General features: G+C 52.6%; 1 pseudogene; it reads right to left on the bottom strand.

Annotated features, from left to right (window-relative positions):
* Positions 1-948: 948 nt before the first annotated feature.
* Positions 949-5,547, bottom strand: LOC121603099 (annotated as a pseudogene).
* Between the last annotated feature and the right edge of the window lie 3,025 nt (positions 5,548-8,572).

The raw sequence follows: 8,572 nt of genomic DNA, 5'->3' as shown, positions 1-8,572 counted from the left end.
TATGACCAGCTCCATGCAGATCAGTGTCACAATTAACGCTCACGCCACGGCTTCATGGTGATCGCACGCTACTTCAAACCAAAGGCAAGGGCCGCAACAAACAATCAGGTAAGGAAAAATGGAGGAGGCGCCAAACTCAAAATGGAAAGGGAATTAACCAATTCTTTCGATTCTGTGCTCGCTTTGCAGTGGCTCAGTCCTCCTGGGTGTGCCATGTTTTCGCTGCAGCTTCACATCCCGATGAGTAGCATGCTGGGACAACGGTTGCCGATCGTGCAGATCTCGTAGCGATTGCCGTCGTTCCGCCATCCTGTCGCTGCCTGGGTATGAGGTGGTGTTTCACAACATTACTGTGTGTATTGGTGTGGGAAAATGACTGTGTTCAAGTTTGGTGGCAACCTGTCTTTCCATTTCCACGTCTGTTGGTTTACCTTTCCGGCCCAGTCGCGTTGTGTTTCTTTCAGTAGTCAAAATCGTAAACACAGTTCGTTTCGTAGTTTTTGTCACACTTTATTCAACTTTGAAGCTATTTTAGATTACAACTCTGATCCAATGATGTGATTAATTTGTTCTTATGTTGTCACTGTTCACGTCCTTTCTCTCTCTGTCTCGTCCTCTAGTCCATTTCATTTGCTCTAACTGCGTTGTCTCACCTGTTATTCTACTATCATCTTTCGCCTCTTTCGACAGTCTCGAACCGTTTGCGATTTTCCTACTGTAATGCATCTGCTCCGCCTCCACCTCTCACTCTCTCTCTCTCTCGATCTGTGTCTTTCGCTCTCTGCGTGGCTCTATATTATTTAGTTTTGTCTGTATTATAATCTGCGACACATTCCGTCGTCCCTTTGCGTAACTGTTTTGATACAATTCTAACCAAATCAAAGGAAGCAGCGACCAGCGAACGTGGGGACGTTCACTGGCCTGAGATGTTGCCGCACGGCGGTTTAGGCTAACATCGCGTGGCTTTCGTGTCTTTGTACCGGCTCCGTCTGATCTAGAATACCGATTCCGCCGACCGGGACAGCTGCACCGGATGGGAGGGCGATGCGGGCGAGCCGCTTCTTCGGCAGCCGCTCGAGCTGCGTCAGCAGCTTGCAAAGTCAGGGCCTGTCCGGAATTGTGGCTCCAGCACTGGATCAGTATGTCCTTCACGTCCCTCGAGGCCTGCAGATTGGCCAGCGTTTGCTTCATGCCCCGGCCGACCTGCCAGATGATCGATTCGGCCGGCTGCGACTTGAACGGGAACTCACCGCACAGCAGCTCGTACCAGACGGTGCGAAACGCGTAGATGTCGGACGTTTCGAGAACGGCAGGGTCGCCCTCGATCGGCGGTACGGGCGTCAGGTTGCGCATCAGCTCCGGCGCCAGATAGCACAACCAGCCCGCCGGGGATGCCGAGGCCGAGATCGCAGTACAGCAGCTTGGTGGCGCTGAACAGAACGAAGTCGGTGATGCTCACCTGCCGTTCTCAGGAAGATGTTCTTCGTCTTCAGGTCCTTGTGGACGATGCCGCGCGCGTGCAGGTAGCCCATGCCCTGCGAGATCTGTTGCGCCACCAGCGTGGTGCGGTTCAAGTTGAACTTGTCCTTGCGCAGATGGATGTGCGTGAAGAGCGTGTTGCCCTTGCAGAGCGACGTGACGATCGCGAGCCGGGGCGGCTTCATGCAGGCGCCCATGAACAGCAAACGTTTTCGTGGCGCGTCTTCTTGAACGTGGCCACCTCGAGCTTGAACGCTTCCAGCGTCCGCTCGTCCGCTACGTAGTCCTCCTTCAGCAGCTTCACGGCCACGTCGCCGTGCCAGAGCGCCCGATGCACGGTGCCGAAGCGCCCGTTGCCGATCTTCTCCCTTCAGGTGCAGATCGTCGTACGGGATGTCCCACTCCTTCAGCGAGAGCGAGTTCTGCCGCGGCAGCTGCTCTCGTGGTCACGCTCCTCGGTCGAGTCGAGCCGTATCGGGGTGCGGTCGGACGACGAGTCGGTGCTGGTCGCGCTGGCCGAACCGGTCTTGTCCTCGCCTCCGCCCGGCACGCTATGATCGTCCGAGAACTGCAGCTTCGTATCTCGACGCTCGTGTCCATCGTGTAGACGCCGCTGCTGCCGAGGCTTCCGCCCAGTCCGCCGCACCACCCGCCCCACCCCGATCGGGTGCGTTTCGATCGTTATTCCGCCACCGCTGCCACCGCCGCCCATCGAGTGGCGTAGTTCATCATCATCAGCGAACGCCATTGCCGCCTCCACCGCCGCCGCCGCCGATGCTGTTCGGCACCTCGGGGAAGTTGAATGCGAGTATGGACGGGCGGGTGTTTGCGGTGGCAACGAAAGCAGCGCCGGGCTGGAGGGAGACGAGCTGTTGCAGCTGGAGCCGGCCGAACTGCTGTCCGGGCCGCCGCCGCACGCATGGATGGCATGCATCGGACCCCGACCAATGCCTCCGCTCAGCTTGCCAGCGTCACCGCGACCCCCACCATACATGATGCCGCGCCGCCGCCTCACCGCCAGCCGAGCCGCCACCGCGGCCAATGTTGGGCGAAACGCTCGTCGGTAGCAGCGTGTCTGACTGGAGCGACTTCTTGAACTCGTCCACAAACTCTTGCGGCAGCCCGCACGAAGGCGGCACGTTCGACTTGCAATCCTTGTGGCAGCGGTACTTGCACTCGGTACACTTGAAGCCGAAGAACATCTGCTTGTTGCACAGGTCGCAGGTGCTTTTGGTGACCTTGAACTTCTTCGTAAACCGATGCTGTATCATGTGACCCATGCCGCGCGTGATGATGGGCGTGCAGGGCGACTTGGGCGGGACGGCCGAGCTGGGATAGCCGGTTGGGTGCGGCGGCACGCCCGGATCACCGCCGTAATCGCCGCCCGTTTCCGACAGCATGCCGGCGCTGGCCGCTGAGCCTCCTCCCTGCTGTGCTGCTGTGCAGGTGATGATGGTAATGGTGATGATGGTACTGGGGTGGCTGATGGTGATGATGATGCTGCTGCTGTGGTGATGATGGTGGTGATGGTGGTCACCACCGGTGCTGGGACGTTGCTGGTTCCACCGCCACCACCACCAACCACCACCACGCTGCTGCCGGTCAGCGTTGGCTCCGTGTGGAGCGACTGCGAGGAAACGTCCCCATGCGGTTCGCGCTCCCATTGCCCATCAACCGTTGCTGCTGCTGGGACACGAAGGTGCTCCGTGTTAGTGCCGGAGCCACCGCCACTGCCGATCAGCATGCCCGCACTGGTGGTGGTGGTCAGCGAACTCTCGCCAAGCAACACCACCGTCGATGGAATGTTGTTGTTGATGTGGTTAATGCTATGTTGTTGTTCGCGTGGCTGCTGTTGTTGTTGTTGTGTCGGTCCACTGGCCACACTGTTGCCCGCCAGACCATTGCCTTGCCCCTGGCCGTTGCCGAATTGCGATTCGTGGGACTTTGACTTTGTCAGCGCCGTGTTCGCGTCCGTCGCCGATCCTCCGGCAGTGCCAGAACTGGCGCCCGAACTTGCCGTCACGGTGGTGCTGTCGTGCTGGCCACAGTCGATGAAACGGTCGCCGTTGCCGGGGGCAGACGGAGGAAGCGGACGAGGAGGCGCCACCGCCCCCACGGAAGCGAAGGAGAGCAGCGCCGTCTGGTGTTTCTTCCTCGGCGGCGGTGTCGTGGGAAAGCCTCGTCGATTCTGCTTGTTGTGCAGCTGCACGTTGGAGGGTGAGTTCGGTGGCGATGGCGAGGGAGTGCAGCCGCTGGTCGAGGCTTCGTCGGGCGAGATGGCGTGCTGGGGTTTAGCAGCGCCGCGCCCTCCACGTGCTGGGTTGTGGCGAGCGACAGCGAGCTGCCGCCATCGTCCGTCTGTGGGCTGGTGGTGCTGGTGGAGCCCATCGCTTCGCCCGGCATTCCCGGGCCATTGTTGTGGCGCTGCTGCTGACTGTGCTGGTAGCTTGAGGCGGCTGCGGCGGCTGCGGCGATAGCAACGGCACTCTGCTTACTGCACTTGCCCAGCGAGCGGTTCCACGCGCGGCGAGTCCGGTGGCAGGCCGGCTGGCGGTCCCAGGAGTCCCAGAAGAGATCGTGCGGTTCGGTGCCCTTGCGGCTCACGCCACCTCGGTGGCGGGAAGTTCAAGATGCTCGCGGCACCGCCGCAGATTGCCGCAGGCGCGCGTCAGCCGCTTCATTTTTCCTCCTCCCGGACGTACACGTTGTTGTCCATGATTGTCCGCAGCTCCTTCTCGTCCTTTCCAGCAGTCCCTCCAGCGTGCTGACCTGTTGTATCACAGCATTAAGTGATGCACAGCTCAGACCTGCGCGTGGACAAACGCAAAAAGAGAGGGTAAAAGATGACGGGTGAGCGAGGGGTTTGGACACGGGTTTCGGCCTGTATCGCGCTCTGAACTTACCAACAACTCTGAGCCATTGCTTGAGTTCGTTCCCGGTGGCGGGAAGGCCCTGGGCGGGCAGCCGCTCCGGAAGCTTCGATTTCGTAATCAGCAGATCGGAAAACAGCTTCACCAGCTTCGTCTCGAGCGTGCGGATTTCCTGCTGGGTCAGCTCGGCGCTCGTCGCACACTGCGTCCGCAAGCCCTCGAGCCGATCCGCCGATATATCGATCATGCTCTGTATCACATCCAGCCCGCGCCGGATATTCACCTCACTGTTATCTCCTCCGGCACTGTCACTACCACCACTGCCGCCACCGCCAGGGCCACCACCACCACCACCTCCACCTCCACCTCCTCCTCCATCATCACCACCACCACCACCGTCACCTGGTGCGGTTTTCACATCACCGGAATTATTGTTGGCCATCATCATCGCCGTCAGCGGGTTGTTGCTGCTGCTGCTGCTGCGGCGGTCGAAGCGAAATCTTGCCCCCGCCGCCCGGGCGACCAAATTCGTCCAGTGAAATGCAATCGTCGTCCGTGCGGATCCAGCGCCAACACACTGGACATCCGTACGCTCCCGTCGTTTCCTCCCCTACCCCCACCGACAACCCGTGCAGGCCGTGCTTGGCTGTTGCTGCTACCGGGCAAACACTTCATCTCTTCAACACACACATCTTCGCTACTGCTGCTGCTTCTGCTGCTGCGGCTAGTGTTTGTGTCTCAACAAGGAAGGTCGCCTTCGGTCGCAACTTATCGATCATTGTACACGAGGGAGCATCGGTTTAGCAACGGGCAGGGGACAGAAAGGATTCACAATCGAACAGACGCACACACACACGAATACTGATACACGGAGGGGGCAGCAGCAGCAATCTACTGCAGTGTGTCGGCCGCAGGTGGAAGTTTGCAAGTTGCGCCTTGGCCTGGCCTATCTCTACCACCGCCGGCCACGGAACGAACAGGGGCTTTCTTTGTTGGGGCTACCACTGTTTGCCAGCCTCAAACAGAGTGTCGGGGGTGGGGTGAAGGTGGGAACTCCCCGGAACCGCAGTGCACTTCACCGTTGGCCGTGAAAGTGGAACCTTTTTCGCAAATTTGTTTGCGTCGTCGTCGTCGTCGCAGTCGTTTGTTCGTTCCTGGGGACACTTTTGGTTTCCGAAAAAATCAATGAATTTTTTCGCTGTCAAACTTGTGTCCCGTACGTCAGGCAATTGTCAGCGGGCGCTCGGGGTCAGTGTAGCCAGATTATTTTGGTACATTTCGGCAGGAGCATCAACATTTTATCTGTAGTTTTCGGTAGGAGTTTCAATTTGTATCGGTAGTTTTGGGTATGTTTTGTGGTGTTAAGTGGAGTGGGGGGGGGGGGGGGGGGGGGTTGAGGGGTGCTCATCTGCACGATAGTCAGTTCAAAAAGTATTCGTCTTGGGTAACTGTCCCAGTTATCGGCAGGCGGTTTCACAAGAACTGCTCATACACATACTAGGGTAACTGTACCAGTTTTCGGCACGCTAGTGCAGCAGTTTCACAAAAACTGCTCACAAATAAACATTTTTTATTATTTTTCATGAAAGTGATGTTATTCTGGTTGATAAACTATCATAATATGTTACACTATTTTTTATTTGCCGGTTCAAAGCCCTTTTTCATAAATATTCGTAAAAATGCAAACATTGCTTTTGCTCCTATTTTCGGCAGTTTGTTCCTATTTTCGGCAGGTTGTGTTCCTATTTTCGACAGCGCGAATACGGGTCAGAAAATGTTATTTTCTATGTAAATATGTACAAAAAAATGTTTAAAGCAATTTTACACTCTTACTTTCCTAATACTGATGTTAAAAAGCACTTTAATTAATAATTTTATGTTGCTTATTTTGGTCCGTTTTGACAGCCATTTTGATGCGACGTTTAAACAGAGCAGCCATTGACAGTTTGATGGTTATAGCGTACGGTGGCTTACAAATATTTATTTTTCTCTTAAGTTAGTGCATTGTTTGTCGTAAAATTGGTGATATTTGGTAAAGGAAAGGTCATATTATGTGTCGATATACGCATTGTAGTGTTCTGACCAATTTTTAAAGAAATATTCAGCCAAATCCAATGTGTGTTATTGTTCCGAGTTTCGGCAGGAGCCCACAACATTGAGCTGTCAAAATGAACAATTACCGTGTACCTATTTTCGGCAGCATTAAAAGTGAAAAATAACTTGATTATTGTGATTTTAAATTCCGAACCAGTTAGAATATATTAAACAAGCATAAATCTTGAATATTATACACCACACTTTTATTGCTTTACTGTTAGGCCGCAAATACACGACGCGTAATAGAATAATAACATCATAATATATAACAATCCAGCCATAGAAATGAAATGTCATTCGAACGCGCTACCCCGGAAACGCAGAGATGCTCCTGCTAGATATCTCTGCGGAACTGTTATACGCGTTTGAACGCGCCCGCGGAAACGCGCGTTGTGTATTTGCGGCCTTATGGTTCTCTTAATCAAAAAACGGCTATTGGCTGAGGGCAAATCTGTCGAAAAATGCTCTGCACAATTTATTTGATATTTTGAAAAGTACGCAAGGAAATGGTGTGAAACTTCGTATATAAATAACAAATTAGTATACTTTCACTACAAATTTGTGTTTTGTGAAATTTTTGTCCCGCATTTGTGCATAATTGCACTTTTTAGCTACCCTGCCGAAAATTGGTTCAGTTATCCGAGTGATTCACGTGTGAAGTTTAATACATTTGATGATTTGAGAAATGGTATTGTGACTTTTCGGTCAGTATTATGAAAAAATCTGTGATTTTCGGTAAGATAAAAGAAAATCGATAGCTTTAGGGTGGTTAAACATCTGTGAATCGGTAGGAATACAGATATATCGGTATTTCTGGTCACTCTGCTCGGGGTTTCGTGTGTTCAGCACGGCGGCTCGAAGAGTTGATGCCAGTATGACAGTAGCACAGTTTTGAATTTCGTTTGCAGTAATTTGTACAAATAGCGAACAATTATTTTTCTTTATCGTTTATTTCATCGTTTTAATTCATATTCCATTACAAATATTTCAGAAGCTTGATTTGGGACTGAAGTGGCCGAACGATATCTACGCGTACGGCGTATCCAAGCTTGGCGGCAGCATCTTCAACACGCAGGTCGACTCCATCGAGGCGATCGTGAATCTGGGCGTTGGATTCAATCTAAGCAACAGCAAGCCAACGCTCTGCCTGAACGACGTTATCGCACAGTACAATGCAAAGCACTCGACCACGCTGCCGCCGCTGTCGTACGAAAAAACGTTTGCCCTTATCTTCAACAAGCTGGAGCAGTTGTACGATCGAGTGCAGCGCGACGGTATAGAAGTGCTGCAGCAGGAGTACTACCGCTACTGGCTGCATCAGGATGCGGAAATCAGCATGATCGGCACGGAAGGTGAGTCGTTGCAGGGCACGATCGTCGGAATCGACGAGTACGGGTTTCTGCTGGTGAAGAAACAACCGTCCGGCGAAACCGTGTCTGTGCATCCGGATGGAAATAGCTTCGACATGATGCAGGGATTGATTGTTCCCAAGTTCAATTAGGCGCAAATGTCCACAGATCATCAAACACAAAATGTTACACCATTCCTATTTAGCTGATGCGTTGCATTGGATCCAGTGTAGACAACATAGAACACGTGGGATGGCAGAACGAACTAGAAAGTTAACTGTTGCATATGCTGGACAATGTTTGTAGGCTTAGATAGCTGTTAGAGTATTTAATGTGAGGGTTGGAATTGAATGGGTACTTGTTGTTGTAAGTGTAAGAGCCACCAAGAGATATGTATACTGCCGCCGTAGTTTGATGTTAATGTTATTAGAGCGTATGTGTGTGTGTTTTTACAACATCTACATGTGTCTTTCGGATGTATTCTCTCATCTCCGTTGTCCTCCTGTTCACGATGAAAGATTTACTTACCACCTTCTTACCTCGAGTTAAAGAGATTTTTCTTCCCCGAGTGGAATTGTACGCTTTATTGCTACTCGCAGCGTAACACAACACATCTGAATGTGCTTAAAAAGCTGTAATTATTAAAAGTCTTTCACACACCAAGGTTTTAGATAGTATGATAAACGATCAAATTGTTTTTAAAAATGGAGAAGAATTCGATGAGAGTTTCTTGCATTTAGTGCTTAAAATTGTGGTGTTTTTTAGCAGCCGCAGTGC

The sequence above is a fragment of the Anopheles merus genome, unplaced genomic scaffold, assembly GCF_017562075.2.
Source record: "Anopheles merus strain MAF unplaced genomic scaffold, AmerM5.1 LNR4000838, whole genome shotgun sequence".
NCBI classification, from domain to species: domain Eukaryota; kingdom Metazoa; phylum Arthropoda; class Insecta; order Diptera; family Culicidae; genus Anopheles; species Anopheles merus.
This window is presented reverse-complemented; position numbering and strand designations above follow the sequence as displayed.